The sequence below is a fragment of the Monodon monoceros genome, unplaced genomic scaffold (genome assembly GCF_005190385.1).
Source record: "Monodon monoceros isolate NGI ecotype Baffin Bay Population unplaced genomic scaffold, NGI_Narwhal_1 Super_Scaffold_7, whole genome shotgun sequence".
Taxonomy (NCBI): domain Eukaryota; kingdom Metazoa; phylum Chordata; class Mammalia; order Artiodactyla; family Monodontidae; genus Monodon; species Monodon monoceros.
The window spans coordinates 65479039-65499927 of record NW_021703784.1 but is presented as its reverse complement, the minus strand read 5'-3'; the positions used below and the strand labels follow the sequence as shown (position 1 = coordinate 65499927).

General features: G+C 36.7%; 1 protein-coding gene across 3 annotated transcripts in view; it reads left to right on the top strand.

Annotated features, from left to right (window-relative positions):
- Positions 1 to 20889, top strand: part of BTBD10 (BTB domain containing 10) — a 70320-nt gene that overhangs the window by 1676 nt on the left and 47755 nt on the right. The window lies entirely within an intron of this gene.

The window sequence follows — 20889 nt, the reverse complement described above, 5'->3', positions numbered from 1 at the left end:
AACTCACATGCCTCCAGATACTACACATATGAAAATAAAAATGAGTGAAATACACTAAAGAGTTTATGCCTCATCTAAGAGGGATATCCAGTTCTCACGTTCACCTGATCAGTGCCATAATAAATATGGGCCCAGTCTTCAGCCTTCTCAAGAGAACACAGGAAATCTAAATTTTTGCTTGCAGGTCTCCTGACTTTTAAAAATATTGACAGCTACTTGAAACAGTTAAAAATAACTTCATGTGGCCCAAGCAAACCCAAACCTGTCAGTAGTTGTATCCTGCTCTCCAGGTTTGGACCTGTGTTATGAGTAAGAATTAATAAATTTTACAACTGGAAAAAAAAAGATTTAAAGTAAGTATGCCAATTAGTTTGGAATTTCAGACCTAGGAGTACTTGGGGGAAAATGTCAACTGTTAATTGAAAACAGGTGAGTTTAATAGCCAAGTTTAATAGCCTTTAAATATGGTAGGGCAGATTGAACTGATACTTAGTAATATTTTAACTGGAAATAACTGAGAAAAACCCTCTCAGTATATATGGTTTAATAACTGAGGGTTCTGAGCAAAGCAAAGGTATCTTGTAAGGGAATTGATTTATTGAGAAGCCCTTTATTGTATTTGCGATTAATATGTAAAATAAATCCAGGAGACCCTCTACTGATTCATCTATGGTTTTGAATGTTTACTGTTTGCTGTACCATCACACTTTGTCTTCCCAGTCGTTGACTTTTATTGGAAGCAATATTGATTCCTTGGATTTTATTCCGTGGCCGATGGCGTAGGGCGGAGGGGCATCGTGAGGGGAAGAAATGGGAAGGGGAAAGTGTGATGTGAAGCAAGCACTCATGTGCTTCTCTTTTACATTGTGCATTACAAGATTGATTTGAGTTAGCTAGTTTTTCTTGTAAGAAGAATAGGTACTTTGATTGATTAAACACAGTGCCTTATACATAGGAGAGCTTAATGATATTTGTGGAATTGAACCCCGTGGATTAAACCACATTTATCCATTAGTGGGAAGTACTTTAATCACATAATCTGATTCATTCTTATTTGGGCTGCGGGGAATGGGGGTTTAGAGGTCAGTCCTAGGAAAGAAGTGAATCTTAGGCTTATAGAGGGCAAGGTGAAGGTCTTCGATGGGAGTAAGGGTGAGAAAGGAGGCTAGGTGAGGGAGAGAGTTTGAAAAAGGAAGATAGAAATGGTCAAGTACCACTTAGTCTACCGTGCAGTTTTACAAAGAGCTCTGCTTTTTACAACTAAATTTATCATAACTTATGCAAAGACTACATAGAATATTGTTTTTTTAAATAGATCTTCATTGGAGTATAATTGCTTCACAATACTGTGTTAGTTTCTGTTGTACAGCAAAGCGAATCAGCCACATGCATACACATGTCCTCATATCCCTTCCCTCTTGAGCCTTCCTCCCATCCTTCCTATCCCACCCCTAGGTCATGGCAAAGCACCGAGCCCATCTCCCTGTGCTATGCTGCTGCTTCCCACCAGCCAGCTATTTTACATTCGGTAGTGTATATATGTCGTTGCTACTCTCACTTCGGCTCAGCTTCCCCCTCCCACCCCATGTCCTCAAGTCCATCCTCTGTGATCCTCTATGTCTACCTCTTTATTCCTACCCTGCAACTAGGTTCATCAGTACCTTTTTTTTTTTTTCTAGATTCCATATATATGCGTTAGCATACGGTATTTGTTTTTCTCTTTCTGACTTCACTCTGTATGGCAGACTCTAGGTCTGTCCACCTCACTACAAATAACTCAGTTTCATTCCTTTTTATGGCTGAGTAACATTCCATTGTATATATGCGCCACATCTTTATCCATTCATCTGTTGACCCACCTCCTAGAGTAACGAAATAGAATATTGGTTTTTAATCAGGACTACTTTGGGAGTTTGCAGACTTAGTTTTCTTTCTTTTAGCCCAGTCTTTACTTAGGTCAAGTTAGTCTAATACCTCTTCACCCAATCCTTGCCTCTCTCTGGTGTGGGAAGTGAAACAGGAGCAGATGTGTATTCTGTGAGGTGTTCCTCTTTGAGAGTTTAAAAAACATCCTGAAGAATCTGTTATGTATTTTTGGAGATTATGTTTGTTGAAGGAAGAACCATCATTTTCCTCTCCCCATGTTTCTACATGACTTGTAAAGTAAGGAAGTTCTCTTGGAAGTAGCTTTCCCCCCTTCTTTCAACTCCTTGAGTGAGATGCCCTCTCAAGGAAGGATTAGGTGAGGACTGGAGAAGGAATTGAGTATGCTTTTGCTCAGTGACATCTGGTTGTGTTTTTAGAGCTCTCAATTCTTAGGACATAACATTCTCTACTCCCCTGTAGGGTGGATTTATCTGAGCAGCCTGGACCCTATGAGGGAGAAGAAAATGAAACGTATACAGTTCTAAGTTTAATTTACAATTGAAGTTAATAGGTAGCTTTTTTGGCCACTGATTTCAGCTATAATTTTACCTTTGACTCCTTTGTTTCTTTGTTGGTTATAAACCCACAGTAAGGGAGAAGGATGCTCATTAATGGAAGAAGAACTATTTTGAAATCTTGTCTCCTCTTGGATAGAATGTTTATTAGGGTTTAAGCTAATGTTGCATTTCCCTACTATGGCTTGCTCTGGTTTACTTTGGCATCTTGAAACTGAGAACTGCCTTGTTAAGCAGGTAGCAATCTAGAGCTTAGAGATGGAAGGTAAGCAATCAGAATTCAAAGAGATGCTCTTTGGGAGAGGATTAAGAGGTTGGTAAATGTTCGATGTAGGCAGTGAGAATACAATGAGCTAAAATACTTGAAATAGTAGAAACTTGACATTAAAGAGGAAAGATTTTATGTGGAATATGTGACCTTATGTCACAGAAGATTTCTGAAGATTTGTAAGATGCTAAAAGGTATCTATGCCAATAAAAGCATCTTTTTAAATCCTAATTAATAGTTTAATTATATTTTTCTGTTTAAAAATGTAAGATATCTGATTACATGGTACCTATTTTTATCTTTGTAGTTGAAATGAATGGTCTGTTAGTACTTTTGGTCGTGAACTGAAATTAACATTTGTTATTTGGTTGAGGGTGAGAGTCTGTCATAGTGAAGTACTAATTGAAGTACTTGATTAGAAACTATGAATAACACTTTTCTAAGGTCATTTAACATTGTAATCATACTTTTCTTTTCATTGTAATCATACTTGGAATACCTTATTTGGGATCACTTAGATCTGTGTTTAAAGCCGACTGTTAGCTCTATGACATAAGTTACTTAACTACTCTGAGCTGTTGTTGGCTCACATGAAAAATGGAGATAGAACACAATTGTCAGGAGTTTAAGAATGAAATTAAATAAAATATACACAAGTGCTATGTAAATAGTAAAGTGAATATAACTTGTTAGCACTTCGTACTGTGTTTATGCTCAGAAAATAGCATACTGTCTGGTGATCTTAAGACACATCAGGGGAATTTACATTTACATCTAGCTGTCTCATTTGTAGGGAACAAATTCAAATGGCTATTTGCAGCCTTGACAATATGACTCTTCCACTGGAAATTACAAAAGTTTTTTTTTCTTTTTCTTTATTCTAGTCCACAATGAACAGTAGGAATCTCTTTCTTGCTTTTCATGTTGGCATTGACTATCCATTGACATATCTGGTATTCTAAGTAATCTTTTAAAAATTGAAATATAGTTGATGTACAATATTATGTTAATTTCAGGTATACTACATAGTGATTTGACATTTGCATATATTGTGAAATGACAGTAAGTCCATTAACTATCTGTCCTGATAAAACTTACTGTATAATAGTACTGACCATATCCTTATGCTGTATATTACGTCCCTGTGGCTTGTTTCGTAACTGGAGGATTGTACCTCTTAATCCCCTTCACCTATTTCAACCCCCCACCTGTCTCCCCTCTGGATACCACCTGTTTGTTCTCTGTATCTGTGAGTCTGTTTTCATTTTGTTTTGTTTTTTAGATTCCACATATAAGTGAGATCATATGGTATTTGACTTATTTCATTATAGTATAATACCCTCTAGATCCATCTATGTTGTTGCAAATGGCAAGACTTCTTTTTTTTAATGGCTGAAAAATATTCCGCTGTATTTATATACCACATCTTCTTTATCCATTTGTCTATTGATGGGCACTTAGGTTGCTTCCATACCTTGGCTCTTGTAAATAATGCTTCATTGAACATAGGGTGCACATATTTTTTCAAATTGGTGTTTTTGTCTTCTTCAGGTAAATACCCAGAAGTTAAATTGCTGGATCATATGGCAGTTCTATTTTTAATTTTTTGAGAAACCTCTATACTGTTTTTCCTTCTGGCTGTACCAGTTTACATTTCCACCAACAATGCACGAGGGTTCCCTTTTCTCCATCCTTGCCAATACTTGTTATTTATTGTTTTGTTGATGTTGGCCATTCTGACAGGTGTGAGGTGGTATCTCATTGTGGTTTTAATATGATTAGTGATCTTTTCATGTGTCTGTTGGCCAGCTGTATGTCTTCTTTGGGAAGATGTCTAGGTCCTCTGCCTATTTTTTAATTGGGTGGTTTGTTTTTTTGATGTTGAGTTGTATGAATTCTTTGTATATTTTGAATATTAACCCATTGTTGGATATGTTGTTTGCAAATATCTTCTCCCATTCAGTAGGCAGCCTTTTCAGTTTGTTGATAGTTTCGTTTGCTGTACAAAAGCTTTTTAGTTTGATGTAATCATATTTGTTTATTTTTCTTTAGTTTCTCTTGCCTGAGGAGACAGATCCAAGAAAATATTGCTAAGACTTATGTCAGAGAGCTTACTGCCTATGTTTTCTTATAGGAGTTTTATAGTTTCAGGTCTTACATTTAAGTCTTTATTCCATTTTGAGTTTGTTTCGGTATATGCTATGAGAAATTAGTACACTTTGATTGTCTGTATGTAGCTGTCCTGTTCTCCCAACACCATTTATTGAAGAGGCTGTCTTTTACTCATTGTATATTCTTGCCTCATTTGTTGTAGATTAATTGACCATATAAGTGTGAGTCCATTTCTGGGTCCTGTATTCTGTTCGTTGCTCTGTGTGTCTGTTTTGATTTGTAGTGTAGTTTGAAATCAGGGTGCATGATATTCCAGCTTTGTTCTTCTTTCTCAAGATTGTTGGCTATTTGGGATCTTTTGTTTCCATACAAATTTTAGAATTATTAGTTCTAGTTCTGTGAAAAATACCATTGGTATTTTGATTTAGACTGCCTTGGGTTATATGGTCATTTTAACAATATTAATTCTTCTATGAGCATGGTAAATCTTTCCGTTTGTTTGCGTCGTCTTCAGTTTTCTTCAATATCTTATAGTTTTCTGGGTCCAGGTCTCTTACCTCCTTAGATGTATTCTTAGTTATTTTATTCTATTGTTTTCTTAATATCTTTTTCTGATAGTTTATTGTTAGTGTATAGAAATGCACCAGATTTCTGTATACTGATTTTGTATCTTGCAACTTTACTGAATTTATTAGTTTAGCGGTTTTTAGTAATGTGTTTAGGATTTTCTATACTTAAAACATGTCACCTGTAAACTGGGACAGTTTTATTTCTTTCTTTCTAATTTGGATTCCTTTTAATTCTTTTTCTTGTCTGGTTGCTATGGCTAGGATTGCCAACACTATGTTGAATAAAAGTGCGAGAGTGGGCATCCTTGTCTTGTTCCTGATTTTAGACAAAGTGCTTTCAGCTTTTCACTGTTGAGTATGGTGTTGGCTGTGGTTTTGTAATATATGGCCTTTAATATGTTGAGATATGTTCCCTCTATACCCACTTTGTTGAGAGTTGTTATCATAAATGGATTTGAAATTTGTCACAGGCTTTTTCTGCATCTATTGAGACGATAATATGATTTTTATTCTTCAGCTTGTTACTGTGGTGTATCACTTTTATTTGCATTTATTGAAAAATACTTGCATCCCTGGGATAAATCCCACTTGATCATGGTATATGGTCCTTTTTATGTATTGTTGAATTCAGTTTGCTCATGTTTTGTTGAGGATTTTTGCATCTGTGTTCATCAGAGATACTGGCATGTAATTTACTTTGTGGTATCTTTGCATGGCTTTGGTGTCAGGGTGATACTGGCCTTGTATAATGAGTTAAGAAGTATTCCTCCCTCTTCAATTTTTTTTGTAATAGTTTAGGAAGGATGAGTGTTAACTCTTCTTTAAATGTTTTGTAGAATCCACCTGTAAAGCTGTCTGGTCCTGGACTTTTGTTTGTTGGGAGTTTTTGTTTTTTTAAATTGATTCAATTTCATTACTGGTAATTGGTCTGTTCATATTTTTTTATTTCTTCCTGATTCATTTTTGGGAGATTTTTATGTTTCTAGGAATTTATCCATTTCTTCTAGATTGTCCATTTTATTGGCATATATTTGTTCTTAGTAATCTCTTACGATCCTTAGTGTTTCTGTGGTGTCGTTCCTGATTTTATTTCTTTCATTTCTGATTTTATTTATTTGGGCCCTCTCTTTCTTGATGAGTCTGGTTAAAAGTTTATCAGTTTTGTTTATCTTTTCAAAGAACTCGTAATTTCATTGGTGCTTACTTTTTTAAAATTTTTAATTTTTTTAGTCTCTATTTCATTTACTTCTGCTCTGATATTTATGATTTCTTTCCTTCTTCTAATTTTGCGTTTGTTTGTTCTGCTTTTTCTAGTTCCTTTAGGTGTAAGTTTAGGTTGTTTATTTGAGGGTTTTCTTGTTTCCTGAGGTAGGCTTGTATCACTACAAGCTTCTTTCATAGAACTGCTTTCGATGTGTCCCAGAGATGTGGATGGATTGTTGTATTTCCATTTTCATTTGTTTCCAGGTATTTTTTGATTTCCTCAGTAAACCATTGGTTGTTTAGTAGCATGTTTTTTTAGCCTTCCCATGTTTGTGTCTTTTGTAGTCTTTTTCTTGTAGTTTGTTTCTAGTCTCATACTGTTTCCAGAAAAGATACTTAATATAATTTCAGTATTCTTAAATTTATTGAGGCTTGTTCTGTGGCCTAGCTTCTGATATGTCCATTTGTGCTAAAAAGAATGTGTATTCTGCTGGTTTTGGATGAAATGTTCTGTACATATCTATTAAATCCATCTGGTCTAAAGTGTTATTTAAGGCCAATGTTTCCTTATTGATTTTCTGTCTGGATGATCTGTCCATTGATGTAAGTGAGGTGTGAAAGTTTGCTACTGTTACTGTATTAGTGTCAGTTTCTCTGTTTATGTTTATTAATATTTATTTTATGTATTTAGGTGCTCCTATGTTGGGTGCATATATATTTACAATTGTTATATCCTCTTGTTGGCTTGATCTGTTTATCATTATATAATGTCCTTCTTTTACTCTTGCTACAGTCTTTGTTTTAAAGTCTATTTTGTCTGATATAAGTATTGATACTCCAGTTTTCTTTTCCTTGCCACTTGCATGGAATACCTTTTTCCATCCCCTCAATATCAGTCTGCATATAACTTTAAATCTGAAGTGAGTCTCTTGTAGGAAGCATATATATGGTTTTTTCTTTTTTTTTTTTAAATCTGTTCAGCCACTGTCTTTTTTTTTTTTTTTTAAACATCTTTATTGGGGTATAATTGCTTTACAATGGTGTGTTAGTTTCTGCTTTATAACAAAGTGAATCAGTTATACATATACATATGTTCCCATATGTCTTCCCTCTTGCGTCTCCCTCCCTCCCACTCTCCCTATCCCACCCCTCCAGGCTGTCACAAAGCACCGAGCTAATATCCCTGTGCCTTGCGGCTGCTTCCCCCTAACTATCTACCTTACTACGTTTGTTAGTGTGTATATGTCCATGACTCTCTCTCGCCCTGTCAAAGCTCACCCTTCCCCCTCCCCATATCCTCAAGTCCGTTCTCCAGTAGGTCTGCGTCTTTATTCCTGTCTCACCCCTAGGTTCTTCATGACATTTTTTTTCCCCTTAAATTCCATATATATGTGTTAGCATACGGTATTTGTCTTTTTCTTTCTGACTTACTTCACTCTGTATGACAGACTCTAGGTCTATCCATCTCATTACAAATAGCTCAATTTCATTTCTTTTTAAGGCTGAGTAATATTCCATTGTATATATGTGCCACATCTTCTTTATCCATTCATCCGATGATGGGCGCTTAGGTTGTTTCCATCTCCGGGCTATTGTAAATAGAGCTGCAATGAACATTTTGGTACATGACTCTTTTTGAATTTTGGTTTTCTCAGGGTATATGCCCAGTAGTGGGATTGCTGGGTCATATGGTAATTCTATTTGTAGTTTTTTAAGGAACCTCCATACTGTTCTCCATAGTCAGCCACTGTCTTTTGATTGGAGCGTTTAGTCCATTTACATTAATTACTGATAGGTATATACTTTTTCCATTTTAATTCTTTGCTGGTTGCTTTTGTAGTTCTTCTCTTCTTTTGCTTTCTTCCCTTGTGATTTGATGACTGTCTTTAGTGTTATGTTTGAATTTTATTTTTTTGTGTGTGTATGTATCTATTATAGGTTTGTGGTTATGAGGTTAACAAATAGCTATATGCATGTGTGTGTGTGCACACACACACGTATGTGATTGTTTTAAGTTGATAGATCTCTTAATTTTGAACAGATTCTAACCACCCTAAATTTTTACCCCCTGCACATTTAATATTTTTCACATCACGTTTAAAATCTTTTTGTTGTTGTGTCTTATTATGGATATATATTATTACTTTTGTCTTTAGCCTTCCTATTAGCTTTATAATGGTTGGTCTGTTACCTTTACTGTATGTTTGCCTCTACGAGTGATATTTTTCCTTTCATAATTTTCATATTTCTAGTGGTGGCCTTTCTGTTTAGAGAAGTTCTTTCAACATTTCTTGTAAAGCTGGTTTAGTGATGCTGACCTCATTTAGGTTTTGCTGGTCTGTAAAAGTCTGTTTCTGCTTCAAATCTGAGTGATAACCTTGCCGGATAGAGTATTCTTGGTTCTAGGTTTTTTTCTTTCATCACTTTGAATATATCAGGCCAGTCACTTCTGGCCTGCAGCTTCTTCTGAAAAGCTGATAGTCTTTTCGGAGTTCCTTGTATGTAACTAGTTGGCTTTTCTTTCACTGCCTTTAAGATTCTCTATCTTTAACATTTGCCATTTTAATTATAATTTGTTTTGGTGTGGACATCTTTGGGTTCATCTTGTTTGGGACTTTCTGTGCTTCCTGAACCTGAATGTCTTTTCCTTTCCTAGGTTAGGGAAATTTTCAGCTGTTATGTATTCAAGTAAGTTCTCTGCCCCCTGTCTCTCCCTCTTCTCCTTCTGGGACCCCTATAATGTTAGTATGCTTTATGTTGTCCCAGAGGTCTCTTAAACTAAGGTTATTTTTAAAAATTCTCTTTTGTTTTTTTCTCTTCAGCATGGGTGATTTCCAGTACTGTCTTCCAGATTGCTGATCTGTTTTGCTGTATGATCTAATGTACTGTTGATTTCTTGTAGTGTATTTTTTATTTCACTTTATTGTATCTGTTTGGTCCTTCTTTGTATTTTCCAGCTATCTGTTTGGTTCTTCTTTGTATTTTCCAGCTATTTCCAGCTTCTCACCATGTTCATTCATTCTTCTCCTGAGTTTGTTGAGTATCTTTATGATCACTACCTACCTTGAACTCTTTATCAGGTAGATTGTTTGTCTTCACTTCATTTAGTTCTTTTTCTGAGGCTATACGTCTTGTTCACTCATTTGGAATATATTCCTCTATCTCCTCATTTGGCCAAATCGCTGTATTTCTTTCGGTGTATTAGGTAGGCTGCTTATGTTTCCTGATCTTGAAGTGGCCTCATGTAGGAGATGTCCTATGGGGCCCAGCAGCACACTCCACTCTGGTCACCAGAGCTCTATGCTCTAGAGGTGCCTCTTATGTAGGCTGCCTGAACCTTTATGTTGTGCTGGGGCTGAGTACTGTGATTGTGCTGGTAGGCAGGGCTGTCCGCTGTCCAGTTAGCTGTGCCTTATGTGGTGGCTGCAAGCCTCCTGGAGGGCAGGGTAGGCTTCTTGTGTGGCTCTCTACAGGGTCTGGTGGGCACAGGGCTGGTGCTGGCTCATTGGATGGTTGTGTTGGGTCCCTGGCACTAATCAGCTAGAGGGAGGATTCCAAAATGGAGCTTGTCTGTACTGGTGTTATCATGGTAGAACAAGCTCCACAAAATGGCTGTTGCCATCATTTCCTCCCCCAAGGGGTGTCCCATTTGCCTCCTACCTCTCTGGGAGGCTCTCCAAGATCAGGTGGGTCTCGCCCAAGCTCCTTTCAAACTATTGCCTCTGGTCTGGGACTTGGAGCATGTTGAGATTGTGTGTGCTCCCTTTAAGAGCAGAGTCTGTTTACTAACACTGCTTCCCCACCTCCCATGCTCCCAAATATAAGCTCTCCTGTTTTCAAAGCTAGACATTCTGGGGGCTTGTTTCCTGGTGCACAACCCCTTGGACTGGGGAACCTGCTGTGGGGCTTGGACCCATTGCTCCTTGGGGAGGATCAGTTGTGATATTCCTCCCATTTGTGGGTTGCTGACTGAGTGATGTGGGTCCTGACAATACTGTGTCTCCGCCCCTCCTACCCCTCTCATGTGGTTCCTTTATGTCTTTAGTTTTGGAAAATCTTTTCTGCTAATCTTCAGGTTGTTCTTATAGATAGTTGCTCTGTAAGTAGTTGTAATTTTGGTGTGTCCGTGGACAGAGATGAGTTCAAGGTCTTCCTACTATACCATCTTGGCCATCTCCTCTATTCTCTGTAATTTGAATGCCAGGTGGAACAGTAGAGAAAAGTGAATATATTGTAGAGAGAAATGGCATGACATTTTAAAAACCATCTATTGGGATACTGTTAACATCTCTAAAAAAATTTTTATTTTTATTAATTTGGATTATTTTTCTTTAAGATCTTTGACTATCATTGCTGGTAGCAGATGAATAGAAAATTATCCTGAGTTTTCTATTTGTGGACTATGTTAAAAATAAATTTAAAAGCTCAGATACCTGAGGAAGTATCTCAGGGGCATAATTGTGCAACAAAATGTTTTTATACTTTTCTCATTCTTAGATGGTCATGCAAATAGTGCTGAATTATTTTAAAGGTAATTATTTCATTCAGGGCAGTTTGCTTTATACAATGCAGGATTGAATTTTATTTTTCTCACATCTTGAGAGCAAGCAATGCAGTCTGCTCTGTCCTTTTGGCTCCTAATTTGTTAATTTAGAATTTTCCTAAAGAAGTTCCTATAAGATGGGTAACTGTGGGACACTATTATTTTCTTCTTGTTGAATATTCCAAATTGCCTGAGTTTCTCTTTTCAAAGAGAGAATATTTAGTTATTAAGAATATTTAGTTATTAAGAGACTAGTGAAGTTATAAAACTGTAATACTGGAAGTATTTTAAAATCATTAATACTCTAGTGTTTGGAAGAGATAACTAAACTGCAGATTAGGCCTCATTACCTGAGTTTGATAAAACTTATTTATTGTACCATATGAAGAAAACAGCAAAACTTCCATTTATACTTATTTTTTTAACTCAATCTCTTTTTTGTTTTCATTTTTTGTGAATGTGTAATATATACATAGTACTATTTATATACATGTACGTGCATTGTTTATATGTATGTGCAGCTACTCAAGTTAGTTGAATTGAAAACATTAAGAAAGGGAAAAAGTGTCATATTTTAGAATAAGAGTGGTATGACATCTTTGATCATCTTTGCTTCCCTAGTGAATGATACTTTTTAACAGTAGCCTTGAATACTTGTTGGTTTTGAAATTGTTTTATCAGTACTTTGAAAAATTACTTATAAAAGTAGATTATTTGGAGTAATTTCTTTCTGAATATGAACATGCAATGTATTGCATGCAATTTGGGACAGTCACCAAAAAGCAAAGAAGAAAATGGCATCTTAATCCCATGACCCAATGATAATTGCTTCCAGTCATAAACACATGTATACACATACACGTGCATACACACACACAATTGGGATCATTCTGTATGTAATGACTTAAATTTTTTATTTTGAGAAATTAAAATAATATAACAAATACATAACTAGATTTAAAAATGAACATTCCCTTCCTCCTCCCCTTCCCCCTTTCCCTCTCCTTCCCCTTCCACTATAAATTCTTTGATAAACATATTTCTCAGGATAAAAATTTAAAAGTGGGATTCTTGTGTTAAAATGTGTGACACCCTCCAGGTTTTACAGTTTATATTCCCACAAGCCTGAGTAGCCTTTTCCCCTCTTCTTTAGCCATCACTGGTTATCATGAAAACAAACCAAGAAATCTTTGACAATTTGATCAGTTAAACATCTCAGATTTAACTTGGGTTTCTTATATTACTAGTGAGGTTGAATATTTCCTCTTTTCCCCTTTTTGGCAGCCAGTATTCTTTTTGTAAATTGCTAACTTAATGAACTCTGCATGTTTTTCCATCACAGTGTTCAGATTTTTTTAATATGGATTTGTAAATATTCCTTATATTTAAGATTAAAACCTTATCTATTTGTTATATACATTTTTATAGCTTTTCATTTATCTTTTATAGTTTGAATTTTTATGTAGTCCAACCTAATGCTTTTTTTTTTTTTTTTTTTTTTTTTTTGTGGTACGCGGGCCTCTCACTGTTGTGGCCTCTCCCGCTGCGGAGCGCAGGCTCCTCGGCCATGGCTCATGGGCCCAGCCGCTCCGCGGCATGTGGGATCTTCCCAGACCGGGGCACGAACCTGCGTCCCCTGCATCACCAGGCGGACTCTCAACCACTGCGCCACCAGGGGAGCCCCCTAATGCTTTTTGAAAGTGGTCTGCAGTCCCAATTCTGATCCCTGATGAAATTTTCACTAGTCTTTGTTGCAAATGTGAGCATAAAGTGTCTGACTGCACGTTCCTGTTTCTCATATGTTTTTTTCCTCTGATTTGAGGCTTAGAAATTCCTTCTTTATTCTGAGAGTCAGATAAATGTTCATTTATATTTTTTTCTTAATTCTTTATGGTTTTGTGTTCTACTTTTATTTTTTTTAATAATGTGGAATTTGGGAGAGATAATATTGTGAGGAAGGAAAGGATCTTCTGCCGAAATAGTTGATCAATATTTTAGAACCTCTCTATCTAACCTTGAATCTGTCATCTAGCTATCTGTCTCTTAGTGATTTGAAATGTGACCACTAGCACTTTTTATTTTCTGGGCATAGCGTTTTGATGGGTTGTGTATTAAACTTGAGAGACAGTATAGTATGGTGGAAGAAACACTGAATTTGACTGTACAGATATGTATTTGAGTCCTAGTTTATTTATTAGCTATGTGACATAGGCAAATAACATAATCCCTTTAAGCCAGTTTCTCAGTTTTTGAAAAGAGATCACCTTTATAAAATAGAGGATACCTCTTGTGTCTTGTAGGCTTGATATATGGATTAGCGTAGAAAATGTATATGAAAATCCACCTTATTATCCAAGGCTTCCTGAATTAGATACTAGCATCTAGCTCCTGTACCTCTATCCTGCCCGAAAAATCTCACTGCATATTTTGGTATAGTTCATTTAGTGCTGAGGCATATCTCATACCTACCACCAGTCTGGTAACCTTTCCAAAGGAGGATGGTTTGAGCTTATTGTTCAGGAACCCATTCTGATATGTATTGGTCATTGCTTATTATTCTATCATATATGGTAGTAACAGCCACATATGGCTATTCAAATTTAAGTGAATTAAAATAGAAAATTGAAAATTCATTTCATCAATTGTACATTTCAGGTGTTTTATAGCTACATGCAGCCAGTGGCCACTTTTTGGACAGTGCAGACGTAGAACATTTCCATTATCAGACAAAGTTCTGTTGGGTAATACTTCAGTCTAGAACTTGAATCATACTTAGGGCCTTTTCTAGCCTATTGAATTGAGGGCAGGTAAACAAGCAAAAATCTGAAAGGAATGGAAGGTAATGGGATAATGAATGGGTCAAAATGCAACAGCATATTAAAAGTTATATGAAAAATATAATATAACTTATTAAAAAAGCCTCTCAGAGGGAAAAAGAAAACATTGTTTGAGTCTGTCTTTGTTTAAAGGGTCATGGAGGAAAAAATAAAACATTGTTTGAGTCTGACTTTGTTTAAAGGGTGCTGGTTCTTAGGAGTTGAATGTAATCTCCTTTGATTTAGGCACTTCATCAGCTTGTTGGAGATTTGCCTATATTAAATTTTACGTCAGGGTGATTTGCTTCAACTAAGATGTTTCTGGTTTTGAAGGCAATACTAGTTAGTCATAGAAGAAAAGGAAAAATAGGGACATACGCATAGAAAATAAAACATTAAGTTTTTTTAGAAAATTAAAAAAATCATATATGCCTTTTAGTGAGTTTTAAGAATTTAGCACTATAAGCAGCATCTAGTTCATTATAATGCTAATTATGTAATGTAGGTATTTAGAAAATGCCTAAGATAGGGAAAGATTTTCAAACATTGATTGAGCTGTTTAAGGTGGGTGGGGGAATAAATGAAATGGTTCTTGAAGTGTTAATGTCTTAAACAAGAAATCAGCAAAATTTCAGTAGAAATTCTATAACAGTAATAAAATCAATGAACTTAGAGATTTTATCTCCAGGTCACCTCTGGAAGATCAAGGGCTAAATATGAGCTGACTTTGGAAGTCTTACATTTTGGTGGATTTGATAAGGAATTCCTTTAAATAGACAAAGTACCCTACTTTTAGTGGAAAATTCATGCAGTTTTATTAAATCTGTTTGTTAGTGTATCCCTAGCAGTTAGCAAAATGCCTGGAAAGGTACTAAGTACTCAATGAATAGATTTTGAATGAAAGCATAAGTCAATTGAATTTGATATCCTGGAACTAGTTACATAAAATTTAGTCAGATATAATCTAACTGATATAATCAGGATACAAAAATATCCTGAATAAAGTTCTCAGCTTTATTTACTTGCCTTATTTTAACTGCAGCAAATAAGAAAAATGTAAGTGTTGACATTTGAAAGTGCTTCTATGAGATTTAGGCAGCTTTGAGGAATCTTTTGGGGAATATTAGGAGCCATTTGATAATATCTTTAAAAATGTTTCCAGGGGTATTTGTTATGTTCCCTCTTTTAACACCATTTTCTTAGTGTATAGTTCCTAAGAGCAAGTATTAGCATTAGATACTTTTTGCTCGTTTGAGGATGAGATTCACATGATTGGTGGGTATGATTATACAATATTATTCTTTTTAAAGACAAGCAACTAAGTTAAAGACTCCCTATAAATCTTCATAATTTGCATTTCCTCTTCTCTAGTGTATTCTGTTAAATGAAATGTCCTTTGGTTTCTTTCATCTTAATTTTATTAATGAGAACATTTTGTAGAAGTTTACATATAGCGTGTATACTAAGCTGTGGGAACACACATATGAGTTATCCTTTGTTCTTGCCCTCAAGGAGTCTTACAGTTTAAGGGAAGACATGTGGCAGAAACATATTCTACCAATGCATAATGATGGAGTTCAGAACATGCTACCCCAAAGTATGGCACCTTCACATATTGAATATTTTAAGCAGAAGGAATTAGAGCAACAGCATGTGCTGGAGGAACTTTCTGACCTGCCTCTAAAGCAGGTCATAAAACCCTCATGAGAGGGGTCCCTATACCTAGAGGAAAGGAGCATCTTTAGCTCCAAAGGTGAAGGAACATAGAAATCTGAACGAGAGATAATGCTAGTAAGTTTTTGTCAATTTACTATACTCTTTCCACGATATTCCAGTCTTCATCAAACTTGGCATAAGAACGCTCAGGTTTGTTCCTTCGGGCCTTCATTTGCTTATGAAGGCTCCAGTGTTGAGTAAAGTTTACGTTAAATAAACATGTATGCTTTTCTCTTGTTAATATGTCTTGTTACAAGGATCCCAGTTGAAAATTTAGAAGGGTAGGGGCAAAAGATATTTTTCCTCCCCTACTATATGTATTGACCATATTTAAGCAATCAGAAACAAAAAACAAAACTATAGGTAAGCAGTAAAATTAAACAAGGAAGAAAAATTTGATAACAAAGCCATTTCCAAATACTTAACTGTAGCCCCCCCCTTCCCAATTATGAAAACAATGTATGGTATATTCAAATAGTATAAGAGATACAATGAAAAGTAAGTCTTTCTCTCATTTCAGCCTTTCCTCAGAGGCAACTAGTTAGAAGTTTTATGTGTTATTTCTAGACATTTTAAAAAACATATAAAAACATTGATGAGTTTGCATACATATTTTTAAAATATATTGGAGTACATAATACATATCTGTACTATGCTTTTTAGCATAACGTTATATTTTGGAATGTTTTTCTTATCAGTATGTATCTCATTTTTACTGGTTGCATGATACTGTGGAAATTTTTAACCAATTCATTTCTGGCGAACATTTAGATTGGTTCTAGGTTTTTGTTGTGACAAGTAGTGCTGTGAAGTCAAGGAGATAAAAGAGATGTATGTGTTGTGTGTGTGTTAGTATAGTGGTATGTATAATTAGAACAAGGGCTGAGCAGAATCTTAAACTTTCAGTGACGTACCTAGGCAGAATGTGTTGGACAATAAGATAGACCCTAAAGTAGTTCCCATGATCCCTGCCTCCTGGTGTTCGTGCCTTTGTATAATCCCCTCGCCTTGAGTGTGAGCAGAATTTGTGACTTCCTTCTAACCAAAAGAATATGCTAAAGGTAATGGAATGTTACTTTCCTAGTTGTCTTACATAAGACTCCATTTGGCTAGCAGACTGACTATCTGCATCATTGGCTTTGAATCCTACTGCCATAAGGAAATGAATTGTTACAATCTCAGTAACCTTGGAAGTGGATCCTTCCCCAATTGAGCCTCCAAATGAGGATGTAATTATGGTTGACACCTTGATGTAGCCTTGTAGAGGACCCAGCTAAACTATGCCAGATTCCTAACCCACAGAAACTAAGATAGTATATGGTATTGTAAACCACTGGGTTTGTGGTAATTTGTTATGTAGAAAGGAGGTTGTTATGTCCAAATGAGAGAAAAAATTTAAAAATTTTAAGCTTCTTGGATACAGCAAGAATATTCTGATAAAAATAACTGAAGGAGTTTTCAGAGAGGTTAGAAACTAGGATGATTTGTCTGTTCTTCCAGAGATTAAAATTTACTTTTAAGCTGAGTGAAATATTTGTTTTACATCATAGTTACTATAGGAATGACCTAAGGTTTTTTTTAAATTAATTAATTTATGTATGTATGTACGTATGGCTGTGTTGGGTCCTCGCCACTGCGTGAGGTCTTTCTCTGGTTGCGGTGAGTGGGGGCTACTCTTCATTGTGGTGTGGGGGCTTCTCATTGCGGTGGCTTCTCTTGTTGCGGAGCACAGGCTCTAGGCATGCGGGCTCAGTAGTTGTGGCTCGTGGGCTTAGTTGCTCCGCGGCATGTGGGATCTTCCCGGACTAGGGCTCGAACGTGTGTCCCCTGCGTTGGCAGGCGGATTCTTAACCACTGCGCCACCAGCGAAGTCCGATGACATAAGGTTTTGATTTAGCTACTGAAACTGTTGCCAGCTATTGTGTTCAAAGTACATGGCTCTTTGATGACCCTGTAATAGTCTAAGGAAATTTTAATGTTCAGTAGAACAGGGGAGGGTCAGGTGTACCTTGGAGAAATTGGGAAAACTCAAAATGAGTAGAAATTGTATCCTCAATCATTCTTCCCCTGTTCCCTGTGTTGTGATTATTTTATAATTATTATTTAAACCAGGACATGGATAATATCATATTTACCTTTTTATTCCAGCCATCTAGCACATTATAGATGCTCAATAAATGTTGAGCGACTGTCTAGGAATTCTCGTCGTCTCTGGTGATCTCAAAAGGCAAATGGAAAGTTATAAATGAACTAATGAAATATTATGCAAAATTTGTATTTGGTAGTCTACTAGAGAAAGTCAGCAATGTGCCCAGCACTGTGTTATTATATAAGGTGTCCTGTCTTATTTATTCTTTATAATAATTTGATTGGCAGTTATATTAGTAATAGATAAAATAATGGTAATGAGAATTGTATTATTTTCTTCATTTCACATTTAAGGAAATTGAGGTCTTAGAGGTTAAGAAGCTTGTACAAAGTCATACAACTTAGTTTTATCTGATTCCAAAACCTTTTCTCTAAGTCACTTACTATTGTGGCAGAAGTAGAAAAATTCTCACCAGTTTTCATGATCAAAAATGTGTGTGTGTCATTTACGGCAGTGGGAGGGTGGCTGTGGATTAAGTATGCTTGGGATGGTAAGGGGGGCAGTGTGATGTGGGGGTTTTGATCCAAAAATGCTTTAATTATGTCATGCTAATATGTTTGACATTTGTAAATATTTATTAAACATCTCTGCTGCTGTTTTTTTCTTTTTAAATTTCAGTGCAATAAAATTCTCTTTCTGGTGTACCGTTCTTAGGAGTTTGGACAGAGGCATACAATTGTGTAACTACCACCACCACCACAATCCAGATACAGATAGTTCCATCACCCCCCAAAATTACCTTGTGTTATTACCCCAGCTCTAACCTCTTGCTGCTCTATCTGTAATCCCTACAGTTTTGTCCTTCTGACAGTGTTATATGAATGAAATCATATGGTATGGAACCTTTAAGTCTTGCTTCTTTCACTTATCATAATGCTTTTGAGATTCCATTTTGTTGAGTGTATTAGTAGTGACTCCAGTTACTTACATGTTGTATCATTAGATGCTGTCCCATCTGTGTCTGCAGAGCTGTTGTTTTTCTTTAATCTTTCTCTTTATTCTATGGGTTGGGTAATTTCTGATGCTCTGTTCAAGTTCCTTGATTGTTTTTTTGTTTTTTGGTTATTCCATCTGCTATTGTGCCCATCTAATGGATTTTTCATTTTAGTTCTTTTCAGCTAGAGCTGAGTTTTCATTTTTTGTTTTCACTTCTCTATTGAGATTCCCTTTCTGCCACTCATTAAGACCATTTTCTTGTTTTATGCTTTGAATATACTTTCCTATAATTGTTTAAGTATATTTATAATACGTGCTTTGAAGTCCTTATTTGCTAAATCCTACATCTGGACCTACTTGGAGTCAGTTTCCATTGACTGCCTTTTTACCGTCTTGTTTCTTTGGATCTCATAATTTTTGGTTGAAATTTTTGGTGTTCTTGTGAGGATTGTCAGGGTTTTTTTTTTTAAATATATATTTTAAAAATTTATTTTATTTATTTATTTTTGGCTGCATTGGGTCTTCTTACTGTGCACAGGCTTTCCCTAGTTGCAGCGAGTGGGGGGTACTCTTCGTTGCGGCACGTGGGCTTCTCATTGTGGTGGCCTCTCGTTGCGGAACACAGGCTCTAGGTGCACGGGCTTCAGTAGTTGTGGCACACGGGCTCAGTAGTTGTGGCTTACGGGCTCTAGAGCGCAGGCTCAGTAGTTGTGGCACATGGGCTTAGTTGCTCTGCGGAATGTGGGATCTTCCCAGACCAGGTCTTCAACCTGTGTCCCCTGCATTGGCAGGAGGATTCTTAACCACTGTGCCACCAGGGAAGCCCAGGGGGGTTTTGTTCTAGTGGACCATTAACTTGCCTGGACTCAATCTGCATACTTTGTTTCCTACACAGTATGAGGCAGCTGATATCTGTGCTCAGTTCTTTTCTTCCAGCTACTTGTTTTTTTAGCTTGGTCTCCTGGGGAGTGGGGTAAGGGTTAGGGTTCTCTTGCACCTGTGTAATTTGGTGGTCAGCCAAAAATTTGGGCAGAGATTATACTCAGATTTTGGAGCTGATCTGACTTGTGGTTCCTCTACTTCTGGGGATTCCCTCCTAGTATCTATTTTTGTCTTTCAGTAGTGGTCTCTGCTCTCTGACATCCCAAGCCAGTAAGGGCTTCAGCTTTCTGCTGCTTGGGCTGTATGGTTGGGGAATACATTCAGTTTAAAAAGCATCAGACTCATAGATCTTACGCCATGTAGCTTTCAATTCTTCTATAATCCACCATAGGGGCTACCTGGGGTCTCCCTCCTTGCGTGTGTAATTTAACTGAGCAGAGTTTATGCTCAGATTTTTACGCTTCTGTGGTTCTTTCATTCCCAGTATGTCTGCCTTAAATTTCCAGCTGCACTTCCAGCCCTGAATTATTTTCTCTACCACTTTGAGCTGTGTGGCTGCCTTCACCATATTTGTAGGGGTTGGGGAGGGCTCTCAGCATAAAAACTTCAAGCTGATCTCATGGTTCTGTACCCTTCCAGTTGGAGTTTTTCAAGAGTAACCTCTTTTGGGCTTCCCTGGTGGTGCAGTGGTTGAGAGTCTGCCTGCCGATGCAGGGGACGTGGGTTCGTGCCCTGGTCCGGGAAGATCCCACATGCTACGGAGCGGCTGGGCCTGTGAGCCATGGCCACTGAGCCTGTGCTCCGCAACGGGAGAGGCCACAACAGTGAGAGGCCCGCGTACCGCCAAAAAAAAAAAAAGAGTAAGCTCTTTTTTTACTACTGTATGCTTTGAGACACTTTCCAAAAAATGCTATAAAACAATTAAAAAATTTTTTAATCCAAATTTAAATAATTGTTATCTGTATGAGGCTCACATGATCAATTCTCTCGGCTGTGTTTGCAGGAGGTTCCTTTTCATTCCCCTGGTTCCTTTTAAAAGCTGCTTCCTCTTGTTCTTTTTCTTTCACAGTTATATCTATATCATGTATTTTGTGTCTTCAAGCTGGTACAGTCTCTCTTTTATGCCTATAAGGAGAGAAGCTCATCAAATGATCCCTCAAGTTTCTGGCCCTTCAGAAATTCTTCCTACATCTAGACCCCTAGCATTCAGGTGTTTGCTCTTTTAGTCTGCCAATCTCCAGCGATTCATTTGCC